At 38.6% G+C, this 14,773-nt stretch overlaps 1 protein-coding gene across 6 annotated transcripts in view; it reads left to right on the top strand.

Moving 5' to 3' along the window:
- Window positions 1–14,773, top strand: part of ROCK2 (Rho associated coiled-coil containing protein kinase 2) — a 103,195-nt gene that overhangs the window by 29,707 nt on the left and 58,715 nt on the right. The gene's annotated exons all lie outside the window — the stretch shown is intronic.

Here is a 14,773-nt window from a genome sequence, read left to right as displayed (position 1 = left end):
TGTCGTGACTGGGGCTAGGGGGCTTCCTGCCCTGACAGGAAGAGGTGTGGCAAAGATGGATGACTCAGTCTCTGGGCAGAAAGGCAGATTGAACCCGTATGTGTGGCATGCTGAGAAACTGCATTCAGGTAAGCCAACGGCTAATCTGTTCTATTATGTAGAAGATGATATTTTATACAATCTTTTTCTTTATGATTATACTTTATTTTTGCCTTCTTATAATATTTTATATTATGTTTGAAGTTTTACATATGGTATATACAGACGGGTGAGGTGTGAATACATAAAAGTAATATTACAGTATTTGTTGTGCAAATAAACACAAACAAATGAAACAATAGCTGCCATGTAGTCTCTTCCCACAGAAGATCTTCAGTTGAGAAATACTTTCAGAGGTTAGTTGCATGAAAGTCAAGGGACTTCTTCTAGACACACACACTCACGCACAAACGCATGCACACATCCATTTTAAACAAACTGACTATATTTTGAAAAAAAAATCCATATATTCAGTGCCAGGTCTTCATGTGAAATCCTGCATATGTTGAACTTGAAATGCAAATCCAGAGGCATTTAAACAGTTTTTTTAAAAAAAATAATAATAATTGAGAATGCTGCATTAGAATCTCTTCTGTGTCTTGCTGTTTTAAGTTATCCCTAAGCAAACAGAGGTTTGTATCTCAGGGTTTTCCTATGAGGTAGAGAGCACTTCTGTTTACACAGTCACCTTTGTGACTGCATGCCACCTGCAGATCAGCAGCAAATTGCCTCTGAATAGAAGAAGGCATTGTATGCTGTTGGTGGGCTTCCTAAAAACAAAACAGAATCCTCTACAGTGCCTTTGATTTAATCCAGCAGGACTTTTCTTAAATTTTGTAGTTTGCAGTGTTTTTGCCTCTTGCAAAAAAACCCATTTCCAATACCCAATAACTCTTGAGTGGGTTTTTTTTGTGTGGTATAGTAGGAGGCTGTAGTGAAGAGGTGACCACAAGAAAACTCATTGAATGGGTATTCTCTTCTTAGGATCCAAGTAATTGGAAATGTGTGAAGAAATACTGTAACATTAGTTGTGTGAACCCTGCAATTTTAAAGCTTTTGGGGCATTGTATTTCGCCCTTTAAAAGCATATTGGGTATCTATTGGGGTAGGGGGCAGGAATGCGCCTTGCCAAGTCTTCTCCCTACAGAAGTTTCCTATGCCAGTAGATCAAGTTTTATGGTGCTGAGGTAATGGGTCTTTAACAGGACTAGGCAACAGAGCTGTACCTGCTTAGAACTTGGATAGGAGACTACTAGGAAATCCCACAATTGTAGACTGAACTAAATAGCAGAAAAAACATCACAAATACATGGGCATATTGATGAAGTTACCAAGAATCAAGCACAACTCACAGATGACTTTCCTTTTTCAGCCTATTCAGTAATTCAAATCATCTGGTATGAGTTTATCAAAATTAATAAATCATGACTTCAATTTACTGATTTATGTAAACTTGGATCTTTTTACAGTTTTTTAATAATGACTTTTTGTTCTTAGTTAATAAAAAGCCTCATTTAAAAAAAATAAGAAAGCCAGTAATGCAATCATAGGTAGCACACACACATTCTAATCATAAAATGTTTGTAGTAGGAATAGTAAAATAAAAATAATTTATTCTTTTCTATATTAGTGAATAATTTTGTTCTGAAGGTACAAGGGGAACTGCAGATTTTGTTAGGGTCTTCATATATAAATGGATGGATGGATGGATAGATAGATATGCATCATAGGCAGCCTTTAGCTTCCATCTCTCTGAACAATAGTCTGTTCTTTCCTCAGAAGAAAGAAAACTGGATCACTTAGTAGGACTGTGCATGGCTTCAAATTCAGGCTCCTAAGGGTGCTTTGGAAAGGCTGGGAGCATAAGCAAATTGCTGGATTGTAGCAACATAACACAGTGTGTTCTCTGCAGTGGTGCAGAGGACTGAGGGCAAAAGAGCTTCTTCTGAAGGCATGAAACTCCCAAGTCTCCTCTAAAGGGATTTAGCTAGGCAGCAGAAAAGTTTTCAGTGCATAAGCTCGCAAACAACCTGTATGAATCAAAACAAGTTACTTAAAATCAGCAAAGCAACCCCCATGGTAAATCGATAAATACAGTTATCTTACACACTTTGAGGACTTGGAGATAGGTGAAACAGATGTTTTTGAAACAAAATGTTCTTGGTTTTGGGTGATAAAAATCAAATTCTTGCATCATGAGTCTGTAATTGATATAGATATGTGCTTTCAAAGAAGGATTCAGGTTATAGGTTCAGGTTATGAGTCAGTTTAATTTCTTACTTCTAGAAATCCTATTTAAGGATCAGGAGAAGGGTTTCTACTAAGGTTATATGATCTAAAATAGTTGATTACAAATGCACTTTGGATTAAGTATATGCTGCCAAAATAAGATGTGACTTTTTAATCACTAAGATATGCTGCAGAATACTTGTGCTTATATTTTTAGCAAATGATGAGTATGCTAATTTTATATATAGTAGTAAACTCAGCTTTAAATCTGCAAGGATTCCTTCCTGACTGGCAGTTGCTAAAACCTTCTTTCCCAGTTTAGGATGGTTGAATGTATATGAAACTGGTATTTCCACAGGCTTTAAATGAACTGCTATAAGGTTCTGATTTATAATTCTAAACAATTATTTCTTAGTTTGTCACTTTTGTTAAACGTAATAGGACAGGGAAAGATGGTAGGAAATAGGTATGTAAGAAATATTAGGGGGGATTTTATTTTATTTTCTAAGAACTGCTACTGCCAGATCAAAGCGTAAAGCAATAGTAAATGTAGGTAGTCTTCAACTTACAACAGTTCATTTAGTGATCATTCAAAGTTACAATGGCAGTGAAAAAAAGTGATTTATGACCATTTTTCACACTTATAACCATTGCAGCATCTCCATGGTCACATAATCAAACTGGATGCTTGGCAACTGGTTCATGTTTATGACGATTGCAGTGTCCTGGGGTCATGTGATACTTTCTGCAACCTTCTAATGAACAAAGTTTTGGAATTTATTGTTGGAATGTATTTCCATGCAGCAACAACAGTAGCATTCAGCCAGTAGATGGCAGTGTTTATAGATTTGGATCTATGAAATATACCAGGGGTGTCAAGACTCCCATCGTCACAGCACGTGATGTATCGCAACTTTCCCCCATTTTGCTAAACTGGGTGTGGGCGTGGCCAACACATGACACATCTGGCTGGTGGGCCACGAGTTTGACAGACCTGGTATATACTCTATGCTCTTTTGTTCTAAGTGGCGTTAACTGTTTCCTGTTACAGTTATGAGAATTTACAATTACAGCACATGGTAACTGTATTCTTTGTTTGCTCTGTGGTGTTATATATAAATTTCTAACCCAAAGTCATTGGGAAAGCCAGAGTCACTTAACAACTGTGTTACTAGCTTAACAACTGCAGTGATTCACTTCAATGGCAAGAAAAATCATAAAATGGGCCAAAATTCACTAAACAAACGTCTCACATAGCAAGAGAAATTTTGTGCTCAGTTGTGGTTGTAAGCTGAGGACTACCTGTATACTTGGCAAAGTTTGCCCTCTCTATAAGGGTAAAGAATGTGGTGGAGTCCAGATCAAGGGGTGGGAAATCCAAATCTTTCGGCCACCTGTAGCCTCTAGGTCAGGGGTGTCAAACTCGATTTCATTGAGGGCCGCATCAGCATTGTGTTGGACCTTGAGTGTGGGGTGGTTGCGGCCAAGGTGGGCATGACCAGTTTGACGTCACTCATCGAAGCTCTGTTTTCAGCCGCGATAGCCTTCTGCAGCCCTCTGCCAGAGAAAATGGAGCTCGGCCGCCCCAACCTCCATTTTCATTGGCTGAGGGCTGCATGAAGCTGTTGCAGGTGAAAGTGGAGCCTGGGCTCTCCACGTGCGGTCCTCCTGAGCTCTGTTTTTGCTGGCAGAGGCACAGCGGGCCGGTCCTTCGCTGTTTCCATGGTGGCCCTACAGGCCTTTGAGTTTGACATCCCTGCTCTAGGTCCATTATTTGTCAGATTGTGACACTACCTATCCCTTTGATAAGCACTTGAACGTTTATAACACTGATGATCAAGGCTATTTGTGAATTTCTGTGAAATGAGAAAATAGTGATTTTTGGAAAGATTTAAAATAATCCAGGATCCTGATTTGTTTCAAATAGTATCCATAATTTCTTTTATCACCAGCACTGTAATTAGAATTGACTCATGCAAAGGGAGAAGCTATCCAAAATATGGCATTACTTTGACCATTGGAAGCATAGTCCAGTGAAGCATAGTGAAATAAAACCGAAAACTTACACACTGGCATAGTTATGTTGTGTCTGTGTGTGTGTAGTTTGCAAGCGAGCTGATCATTTGTGCATATCTATATGCGTAACATGTTCTCTATTTACTGCTTGTTATCCATATTTTTATACCGAAGCTTAAGCACTGAAAAATGCTTGTTTTCTAGCTAGATCTGAGAAATCAGGAACAAAATATATGCAATCTTGCTAATATATGAGCAAACCAATCAAATATATTCTTCCTTTTCAAATGTTGGATATAACCAAAGTGTAACATTGACCCTATATAAACTTTTATGTTTAAAAATTACAGTCATGAAAGGCCACAAAGTTATGAAAGAGCATTTCTTCTAAACTGAAATAAACACTGGGTACAAATCAATGAGCTGAAATTCTGTTCTTCCCTGATGTCCTCCTGCTATTATGGAAATGGGAATGTGCTTCAATTGATTTTAAAAACCTTGATGCCAGATTTAAAACTTAAGTACAACTAATGGTGTTTCCAGAGCAAAAGAGGAACATGGGTTAATTTCATTGTTTTCTGAGACAGCATTTATAACAGGGAGCAGAGATGGACTATAAATCACATGCCATCTTCCTAAGGCCTCTAAAGCCTTCGCATTTCTTGTTGAATTTTGGAGACATCACTGAAAATGTTCCCATAGGTTGGGCAGGGAGGACCTGTCCTTGGCCAGACTTGTCCTGTGCAGCCAAAGGTCAAGAAAAGTATTTTGGAGGCAAGTGTGAACAGCCCCTGTTTGATAAGTTGCAGCTGTAAGGAGGAGAAGCCTTTTCACATTTGGAGAGGAAAAGTTTTCCCTTCTTGCTGATGGCTGCTGCTTCTTCCTTTATGCTCCGTCCATCTGCACTTTCTCACCATTGCCACTGATTGTTCTACCCAGCACATACATTTCCATCTGCTGTCCGACATAACTCCCTTGTCACACTTATCTCTTCGTTAGTTGTTTATCCTCACTTAGGGTCAGGGGAGACGAGGGTCTTGCCTGCTTTGCTATCTGTCACTTCATTTATTTTTTTAAGTTCCGGGCTTTGTGGCAGATTTGAAACAGATACGAAGATTTTCCCCTCTTTTTTTTCCAGAAAGGAAGAGAGAAGCTCCATGATGGCCTCATACACAGTCTACATGAGAAGAGAGGGTGGCTGAACCTAATGAGAGGGAGGGAGGGAGAGAGAGAGCTCTCTTTGGAATTTGGGTTCATTGACTGCCAGGATATGCTTTTTGCCTTGTAATCTAGATTCCTACTGAGTCTCCTGTCAGAATCATAGAAGACTCAGGATGGGTTCCTGCAGATTGGAACCCTACATCATGCCTATAACTTCAGTTGTTGCCCTCTTGATTTTCCATTACAGGAATCCAGAGATACATCAGCAGATTATTGTTGGCGTCATTTTGCAGTTCTGTTTAGGAAAAGAGCAAGATAGTATGTTTGTAGAGGACACATTGCGGATTGCTCTTGCTCGCATATTTCTTAATGTATTTAGAATTTTCCCGGATATATGCTGTTTAGAATAGAAGCTTGGAAAAAAGAACAAGAGATGCCATGGACTGCACGTTTTACAACTTTCAGTGCCATAACAGTCAGAACTAACAAATAAGACTTTTAAAGAAATCTGTGATAGATTTTGTATGTATCCCTACACGAAGAATTCTGAATCTTGGCACGGTAATCAGACCATTAATTATAGCATGTTCTATCTTTGATATGAACATAGCTATGTTTTAGGCATAAGTTATTTCCCATATTTAATGAAGAAAAGTGAATACGGATCTGCAAGACCAACCTTACTGAGTAAGATGTGGTTTGTTGAGAAATGTTGTAAACAGGAGAAAAATATTTCATCTTTCAAAATATAATTCTCCATAAAGTTCTTCTCAATCTATGTTGTTAAGTGCAAGATCTCAAACTTCAGGCAATTAGGGCAATTCTTTTGGAGTTATTTCTCTTTTTATTTTACAATAAACCGTTTCAAGTTTTAAAAACATTCAGAGAATCTGTAAATAGTTGCTTCTTGGAACAAATTACATTAGCTAATTAAGTCTTTGTGGCTCCTGCAGCATAGACAGAAAATATGTCATACGCTTCTTGACTGTGAAAAGAAGAAAGACAGCAGATGGACTGTGGGATGTGAGAAATGAAGACACTTTTGAAATCTCAAAAGAGTTATTTCTACTTATATATATAGTTACATTAAAATTATCACTAGTATTTTTTATAGAGTTAATAAGTTTGTTACCCAGTAGTTCTCAAAGCACATAAAACATTATTCTTTGGTTTGAAGCTTAATTTCAGTGTACAGGGGATAACGAAACGTAGGACCAAAACAAATCCATGCACGTAGCGCCTGAATATATTTGCACACATTTGCTTCCCTGTGCCACTTTTTAAAAACTTGATAGTAAGAAGAATCTCAGAAGAAAAAAATGGATACTTTTGTTAAAACGTTTTCTGTTCTTGGCAATTAGTTACAGAAAGAAAATTATAAAGAATGATTGACTTCTTACTGCCTTGAAGATAACAATGTCCCGATTAGCAATTTGAGAACCAACATATTTTTGAACAATTTCCATCAGCCCTACCCAGCACAGTTATTGGTGAAGAGATTTATGGAACTCATGGTTGAACATAGGTTGATTTATTTCAGTTGCCTATAGGAATAGAAGTATGTTGAAATTCTACTTTTATGTAATTCTGCAATAGGTGGGAGTTTTGCCAGCCAATTATGGATTACATTCTTGCAAAATTGTTTGGTTTATTCATTTCTGAGGTGAGATTGACCCTCACCCCTGCTTTCCTTCTGGAAAGCCCTTAACATGCATTTTTTCTATCAATTCTGGGAATCCCATGAGAAGCCAACAACGTGCTGGTGTGATAATTGTTTTCTCACTAGTTGGGTTTTTTATCTCTTATTTATTTATATTTGAGTATTTTAGAGCTTTTAATATTTGTATATATAGTTCCTCTCACCCCATCCCCAAATTCACAGATGGGTGGCTAAATAAATATATATCCAACATTAAATGTTAAATACATTAATGATTTTTAGTGACAGTTTAAGCTAACATTTTTAAATGTGAAATATTCTCCAGTTTTAGGCTGCATCTTCCAAAAGATTCATACCCTAATTTAATATTTTTTATATATTACAGGTATGGAAGTTGAAACAGATATGCGTCATATTAGGGGGTGTGCTTGGGTCAGTGTATATGTCTCTCTATCTCAGTATAACATAAGGTTAATTAGGCTACAAATCAAAATTATAGATGGCCCTGAATCTACTAAGATGGCAAATAACTCTTACCATTTTTAAAAAAAATCTGAATTGAAATGCCTGATAGTCTTTCCACCACAAACTTTCAGTTAATTTATTACTGATTTAGCCATTTCCAACATTTACACTGAGCCGGAGAGAAGGATGGTTGCAGATTTTTGTTCCTAGTGAAAATTTCCAATGACCCGGGGATTATTCAGGGAACACTCAATATTTAGGGTAGGCCCGCCCTTGGGGCTGTTAAATTGCAGCAAATATTTTTGCACTGTGTCTAAACCTAGTAAGTTTTCTCTCCCAAACATGGGATTCCAGCAGCATACTGTAAATAAACAGAACAGTCCAGTTCAGATACTGAGGGGACAAAAAAAAAAAAAGATACCTTGGCTGAGAGGTCTAAGGACATTCTTGTGCATATAGTTGTGCTGACCCTGTGGATGTGTTTTGTTAGATAAAGCTATTTTTAGTTTTGGCAAACTTCAAACTACTGCAAAAAGGGATAAGAGGAAGTCAACAGTGAAATCACTTTAATAACATATTTTCTATGTGAAGTGTTTTCTATCTATGAGGCCTAGACAATATGTCATTTCCTGGATTAGTTATCTTCAGTATTGATGGCCTGTTGTTGTGTGTACTCTCTCCCCCACCCCCTTCATTCATCAGGGGTTCAGAACTGTAGTACAGAAGGAGCCATAATCCTAAAATTGTTGCTTTCTAAATTTTGGCAGTAATTTTAAATACTTTATAACATGCCTACCAGTGGTGGGATTCAAAAAAAAATTACTGCTGGTTCTGTGGGCATGGTGTGGCTTGGTGGGCATAGTTTGGTGGGCGTGGCAGGGGAAGGATACTGCAAAATCTCCATTTCCACCCCATTTCAGGGGGGAGGTTATTGCAAAATCCCATTCCCTCCCCACCCCACTAACCTGCTTTCCAGCTCCGTTCTCCTGTGCAGGGCAACAAAAGAAGACCCAGCTGATCAGCGGGGACTCGGGAGGCAGAGAATAGATGGGGGCAGGGCCAGTCAAAGGTGGTATTTGCCGGTTCTCTGAACTACTCAAAGTTCCGCTACCGGTTCTCCAGAACTGGTCAGAACCTGTTGAATACCATCTCTGATGCCTACACAACAGTTTGCAGGTTGAATGTGGCCTGCCAAACACTGTTTTGTGGTTCATCAGCATTTTTTGAAAACTCAACAATCGACTGTCACCAAATATCACTGCTACTAGAAAAGATCTGCTGCCACCACCTAGTTTTCATAGCTGCTTCTCCCCAAAGGCATCTCTAGTGCTTCCAGGTCTTGCCAAAACTGGTAGCTCCATCATTGTTGCCACACTGTTGCTGAATGGCTAATGGGCATGCCAGCTATTTCTTTATAGTCCTTGATTATTTTTAATGGGAATGTGTGGCCCCTTTCCCTACTATGAGTTGTGCAGGCCCATTTTATATGTAACATGGGACTAAGTGTCATGTAAACATTTGAAAAAGATGTATAGGATTATGGTTTCGAGTCTTCCTTTTTTACTGCTTGGGTGTTGATGGAATATCGCACTCTTAGAGATACTTAAGCAACAAATATATAGCTTGATCAAATATATAGCTTGATCAAATCTTTTCCAGTAGGGACTTAGGTTTAAATTTAACTTGTTGGTCATACATTGTTTGCTGAAAAAAGGAGCAGTAAACAGCGAACAAATTTTGTTTAATTTTTATTGTTAAGATATCTACATAAAGTAACAGGCAGTCCTCGTTTAGCAGTTGCCTCATTGAACTAACTCATTTTGCAGTCACAACAGTGATGAAAAAGTAACTTTTCAACCATTCCTTAAAAGATGCATCATTTTTCAAAACAGGTATAGTTTTAAACAAAAAACTCATTCTGAATAATATATTCATTTTTATCACATAAAATTCTTCCAGATATCCATTTGAATAGGATTTAAGCAGAAGGAATGAGCACTTCTTTCTTTTAAGGAGGCTGTACAATAATATCTAAGTATGATTGTATGGCCCAGAGAAAGATAGGAAATCAAACCTGGAAATAAAATGGGGATAGAAAGTCTTATTGGAGCTTTTTTAAGTACTTGAAGGGTCGCTTTGCAAAGTGTGTTGGTGAGTGTACAGTGTCCCTTTTTTTTTTTTTGAGGCAGACAGTTCAGGTTGCTTGGGAGTTCATTTGCGTGTGCATGTTCCTATAAGGCTGCTTCATTTTGTCCTGGCAGAAAGCACTGCCTGTGCATCTAAATATATGTGTGAACAACCTGGGAAAGCCTTTGAGGTAGCCACACTACTTTTAGAAAAGGATGTGTCTGTTTCAGGGAGGAGCAATAGGCAATTTCAGTCAATTTGTTCAAAGGCACTTTGCGGAGTGTCTTTTGAACAATGTGAACCACCCAGAAGCTTTGTGATTAACATGCAAAGAAGTGGGCTGTAATCTTGACTGCAATTATAAAATGGCATAGGTTGTATGATATACAGTTTTAAGTGGAACAGTTGCCTGCTTCTTGCTAATGATGGAGTTACCTTAGCATCATTTTGAATGTTTCATCATTCATCCCATTATTATTTTAAAAGCTATTAAATACTTAACATCCCCTGAAAAGCAAAACAAAACCCCAAACTCCATCCCACACCAAATACAAAAAAAACAGCCAAATGATAGATCACAGTTGGAAACAGAAACAGTGTTGTCTTTGTCAGGCTATGACGAAGGTTATTCCATAGGGTGTTTCCTATGGAAAAGCCGTAGTTGTTGCTGCCCATCAAGCTTCCGACATCTGAGGAATTTGGAACAGGGCCTTAAATGATGAATAGATCATATGATGATAGACACAGAGGAGAAAATGATCTGCAAGGTGCCTCAGTCCATTTATAACTTTGAAGACACCATGTATTGTGTTCTGGGAACAGAATACTGCCGAGATCACTCATATAAGGGTTATTTTTTTTTCATTGTTTTGACCATAACATAGTTTTCTATTTATAGTGGGATATATCTGATTTTTTGGCTTTCCCAAAATTTAACTATTTAAATCTAATTTTAATTTTGATTTCAAGAAGCTATGGATGGACACTAATCAAAGAGAGAAGCAGCCTAGATTTCAGGAGAAATTTCCTGACAGCTAGAACAATTAGTCAGTGGAATGACTTGCCTCCATAAGTCGTGGATGCTCCAACACTGGAAGTTTTTAAGAAGGGATTGGACAACCATGGGTTGGACTAGAAGGCCCCTTCCAACTCTGTTGTTCTGTTCTGTCCTGTTCAATTTAAATAGTGATTTATGCACTGGTGAAGAAGCTTCTATAATAATAATTTCTAAATGTATTCTTGTTGTTTATTATAACCTGAATACATACTTCGTGTGTGCTGCTTCAAGAGAAGGAGAAAGTTCAGTTTTGAAAAATATATAATATATAAAGCAATTTGTTAGATTTTTTTCCCCCCCAAGTTCATCTAACAAAAAATGGAATGATGATCTTAGTACTAAGAAAACAGGTCACAGTTATAAAATCAGCTCCATTTTAATTAATTGTTATGGATGATTTGGAAAATATTTTTTTGCCATGATATGTTAGAACAACCACTGCTATTTTTAAATGGTATTAATATCGTTTTGTTTCGGAAGTTTTCTTATCTTTACAAAAAAACAAGGGCATGCATTTTCAATTTTCTCAGTTTTAAACTTTTTAAATTAAAGATATGTAATTTCAGTCAAGACAATACAAAAAAAGTAAAACATTTTGTGGCTGGCCAGTTCAATCTTCATCATTTTTTTCATAGCTGAAAAGCAAAGACAGGCCTTCCTGTTTTATATCCGTTCCCAAGTTCATGGTATGAATTTAGTTACTACAAATAAGAAATACTCTTTTTATTACCATGGTATTGCTGTTAAAGGTTGAGCGTGATTTCTACTGTAGTTTTCTTTAAAGGTTTCTATTTTTCCCCATGGCTTTGAAATTTGAAGAACGTTTCTGAAAATGGCAACTGGTACAAAACACAACAGCCTGATTCCTGGCAGGCATAACCTGCCAAGAGCATATTACACCTGTATTTCAATGCCCTACATTAGTCACCACTTGGTTTCTGGATATAATTTACCACGATGGTTTTTATTTATAAAGGCATATCTGGCTTGACACCTGGATGCTTACAAGACCTGCTTCTCCTACCAGGTCACCCTGTTCATTATGCTCATCCCAGAAGGTTGATTGTTGTACTTCTACAAACAGAGAAAAATTAAAACCACAAGGTGGCTGATTTTCCATTACTGCCCCAATCCTGTGGAATAGTTTCCTCTTAAAATTAAAGTTTAACTGTTAACTTTGTTCCATTTATAATGCTAATGTCCTACACTTTTATTATGACCTACTTACAGGTAGTCCTCAACTTGCCACCATTTGTTTAGTAACTGAAGTGACAACCGGTTTTCACTTAACCACCGTTGTAGCCATCCCTCTGGTCATGTTATCAGGATTGTATAACAACAGCTGCAAAATATTACAAAAATGAATGAAAGATACATTACATGACCATTTCAATTGTATGCTTTTAGAATGTGGAGTTCCTTGTGTTTTTTTTTTCCTAGTGTAAAGGCTCACAAAATGGACACTATAAATACAAGAGCAACACAAAGCAGCAAATTAGAATGATGCATACACTTTGGAAATGTCCATGACTTTAAATGTTCTATTTCTACAATTATTTGTTTGTGAGCAATTGTGTTCTATAATTGTGAGAGACTGTCTTGGGCATTCTTTTTGTTACCTGTTAAGAGAATAGCCTCACCAGTTTTCACAAGAGCTCAGTGGCTGAGGAAGTTCCTTCTGAAGGGAAAATCCAATTGCTGACATTTCTGTCATTTTATCCTATTCTCTTTCAACATATTTTATTAACAAAATTCTGAATATCTTGCTCTCTGTGGAGGTGGAGTGTCTAAAAACTTGAAATTTTCTTTCATGTTATGGCTCACTTGTGGGAAAAAATACAAGCAGTAGAAGAATGAATGCACAGTCTTGTAGGGGAGAGACTTATAATGTTCCCAAGTATTCATTAAGTGTTTGGTTATGAGTGCAAATTTATATTAAAATTAATTGATAATGTTTAAAATGTTTTTTTAGTTTTTTGTTTTTACTTTGAAAAACTAATATGGGTACTCTCCTGTTTTTGGAAAGTCTTAACAAAATTTGCAAACTTCTGCACAGAGTTTAGAATGATTGATTTGGGTGCTACTTAATTCCCTTTTTTGTGTGTGATATCAGAGTAGTTAATGTATTTACCTGAGATTAGAGGAATATTTGTTACGGTTCATGATGAAGATGACAAATGGCATAACTAAAAATACTTCAATTGATTTATATTGCTTTTATTACTCTTTTCCACCCCTACCTTTATCATATGCAAATCTGTTAAGATACTTTGGAGGGAAAAATGTGGACTTTGTAATGAACAGCATGATTTCACATCCAGGTTTAAAAGAACTAGGATCAACTTCCTGTTGTCTGAGTAGAGAAACAGCACATTACACTGGTGGCTAGTGATAGTGGTACTGTCAAAAAGGATCTTTATATTCTTTTTGGGAACGGAAGTCTAGAATGTAATGAAGGAAGATGTTCCCCTACAAAAATGAGTTCTTGATGGGTGTTCGGGTGCCAGCACTGTTTGAATGATCCAGACATCATGGAGTGGCTTTTCAGATACATACATACATACATACATACATACATACATACATACATACATACATATATTTATTAGTGATGCAAATGTTGGAGTTGTTGGGGAGGCTTATAAAATGTACAGAGAAAATATGATACATTATAATCAATAATTAAAAAAAAAAAAAACCAGGTTCCTACATATATCAGGGACCAGCCCCAGATAAAGAGTCAGGTCTTTAAAGACTTACAAAAACCCAGCAGGGTCGGGGCCAACCTGATCTACAGCGGGAATATGTTTTCTTAATTACAAACCTGTATTTACCTTAGAGTAAATCCCATCGAATGTTATAGGAATTACTTCTTAGTAAACATCACAATATATCAGATGGTATCTATTTGGCAGTGATATGATATCCATCAGCAGATTTGATTCCCAATTCCCATCCAGTGCTCTTCAAAATCTGTGCCAGAATACATCAGAGGTAGTATGAAAAGGTGCAGCAGTGGAGATGAAAAGAAAGAAATGTTGTGCAAGCAGAATTCACCAATTCTGCTTTTCAATAGCCTAAAGCAGTGGTTCCCAAACCTTTTAAGTCCACCACCCCCTTGGTGCTACAAACTCATCCTCGGTGTCCCCCACCCAGGGGTGGGATTCCAATTTCTGTGGGCATGGCCTAATTTGAGGGTGTGGCTTGCTGGTCACATGACTGGGTGGGTGTGGTTTGCTGGTCATGTGACTGGTTGGGCATGGCCAGGTGACTGGCAATCCAAATACAAGTGGTCCTCACTTAATGGCCGGTTGTTTAGCAAGCATTCTAATTTATGACTGGGGTGAGCCTGCAGGGCCGGTGCCTCGAACGCCCCCTGCCGCTTCTTAGCGCCACCTGGGGGGCTGGCAGAGGTGCGCTAAGAGGTGGCAGGGGGAATTGGATGCGCCAGCCAGCCCTGCAGGTTTACTCATTGACTAGCACCGCTCCGGAGCCGTTGCCTCCAATGCGGAAGTGGTGGCACGTTACGTGCCACCATGGCCGCGTTCGATGCGCCGCCCCCTGCTGCCTCTTAGCACCCCTCTGCTGGCCCCCTTGGGGACGCTAAGAGGCAGCAGGGGGGCATTCGAGGTGCCAGCCCTGCAGGTTCACCCATTGACTGTAGCACCGCTCCAGAGCCGGTGCCTCAATGAGTGAAACTGCAGGGCCAGCTGGCACCTCGAATGCCTCCCTGCCACCTCTTAGTGCCCCTCTGCCAGCCCCCTTGGGGATGCTAAGAGGTGGCAGGGGGCAGCATTTCAAACGCGATCGCGGCGGCACATAATGTGCCGCCACTTCCGCATTGGAGGCGCCGGCTCCGGAGTGGTGCTACAGTCAAAGAGTGAACCTGCAAGACCAGCGCCTCGAATGCCCCCTGCCGCCTGTTAGTGCCTCCCTGCTGGCCCCCTTGTCTCTTAGCACCCCCAAGGCATTCCCCCCCAGGGAGCAGTACTGCCCACTTTTGGAATCACTAGCCTAAA

The sequence above is a fragment of the Pseudonaja textilis genome, chromosome 1, assembly GCF_049901715.1.
Source record: "Pseudonaja textilis isolate UNSWEBS1 chromosome 1, rPseTex1.2, whole genome shotgun sequence".
In the NCBI taxonomy this organism is placed as follows: Eukaryota; Metazoa; Chordata; class Lepidosauria; order Squamata; family Elapidae; genus Pseudonaja; species Pseudonaja textilis.
Note: the sequence above shows the minus strand (reverse complement) of the source record. Positions and strands in the feature narration are given on the sequence as shown.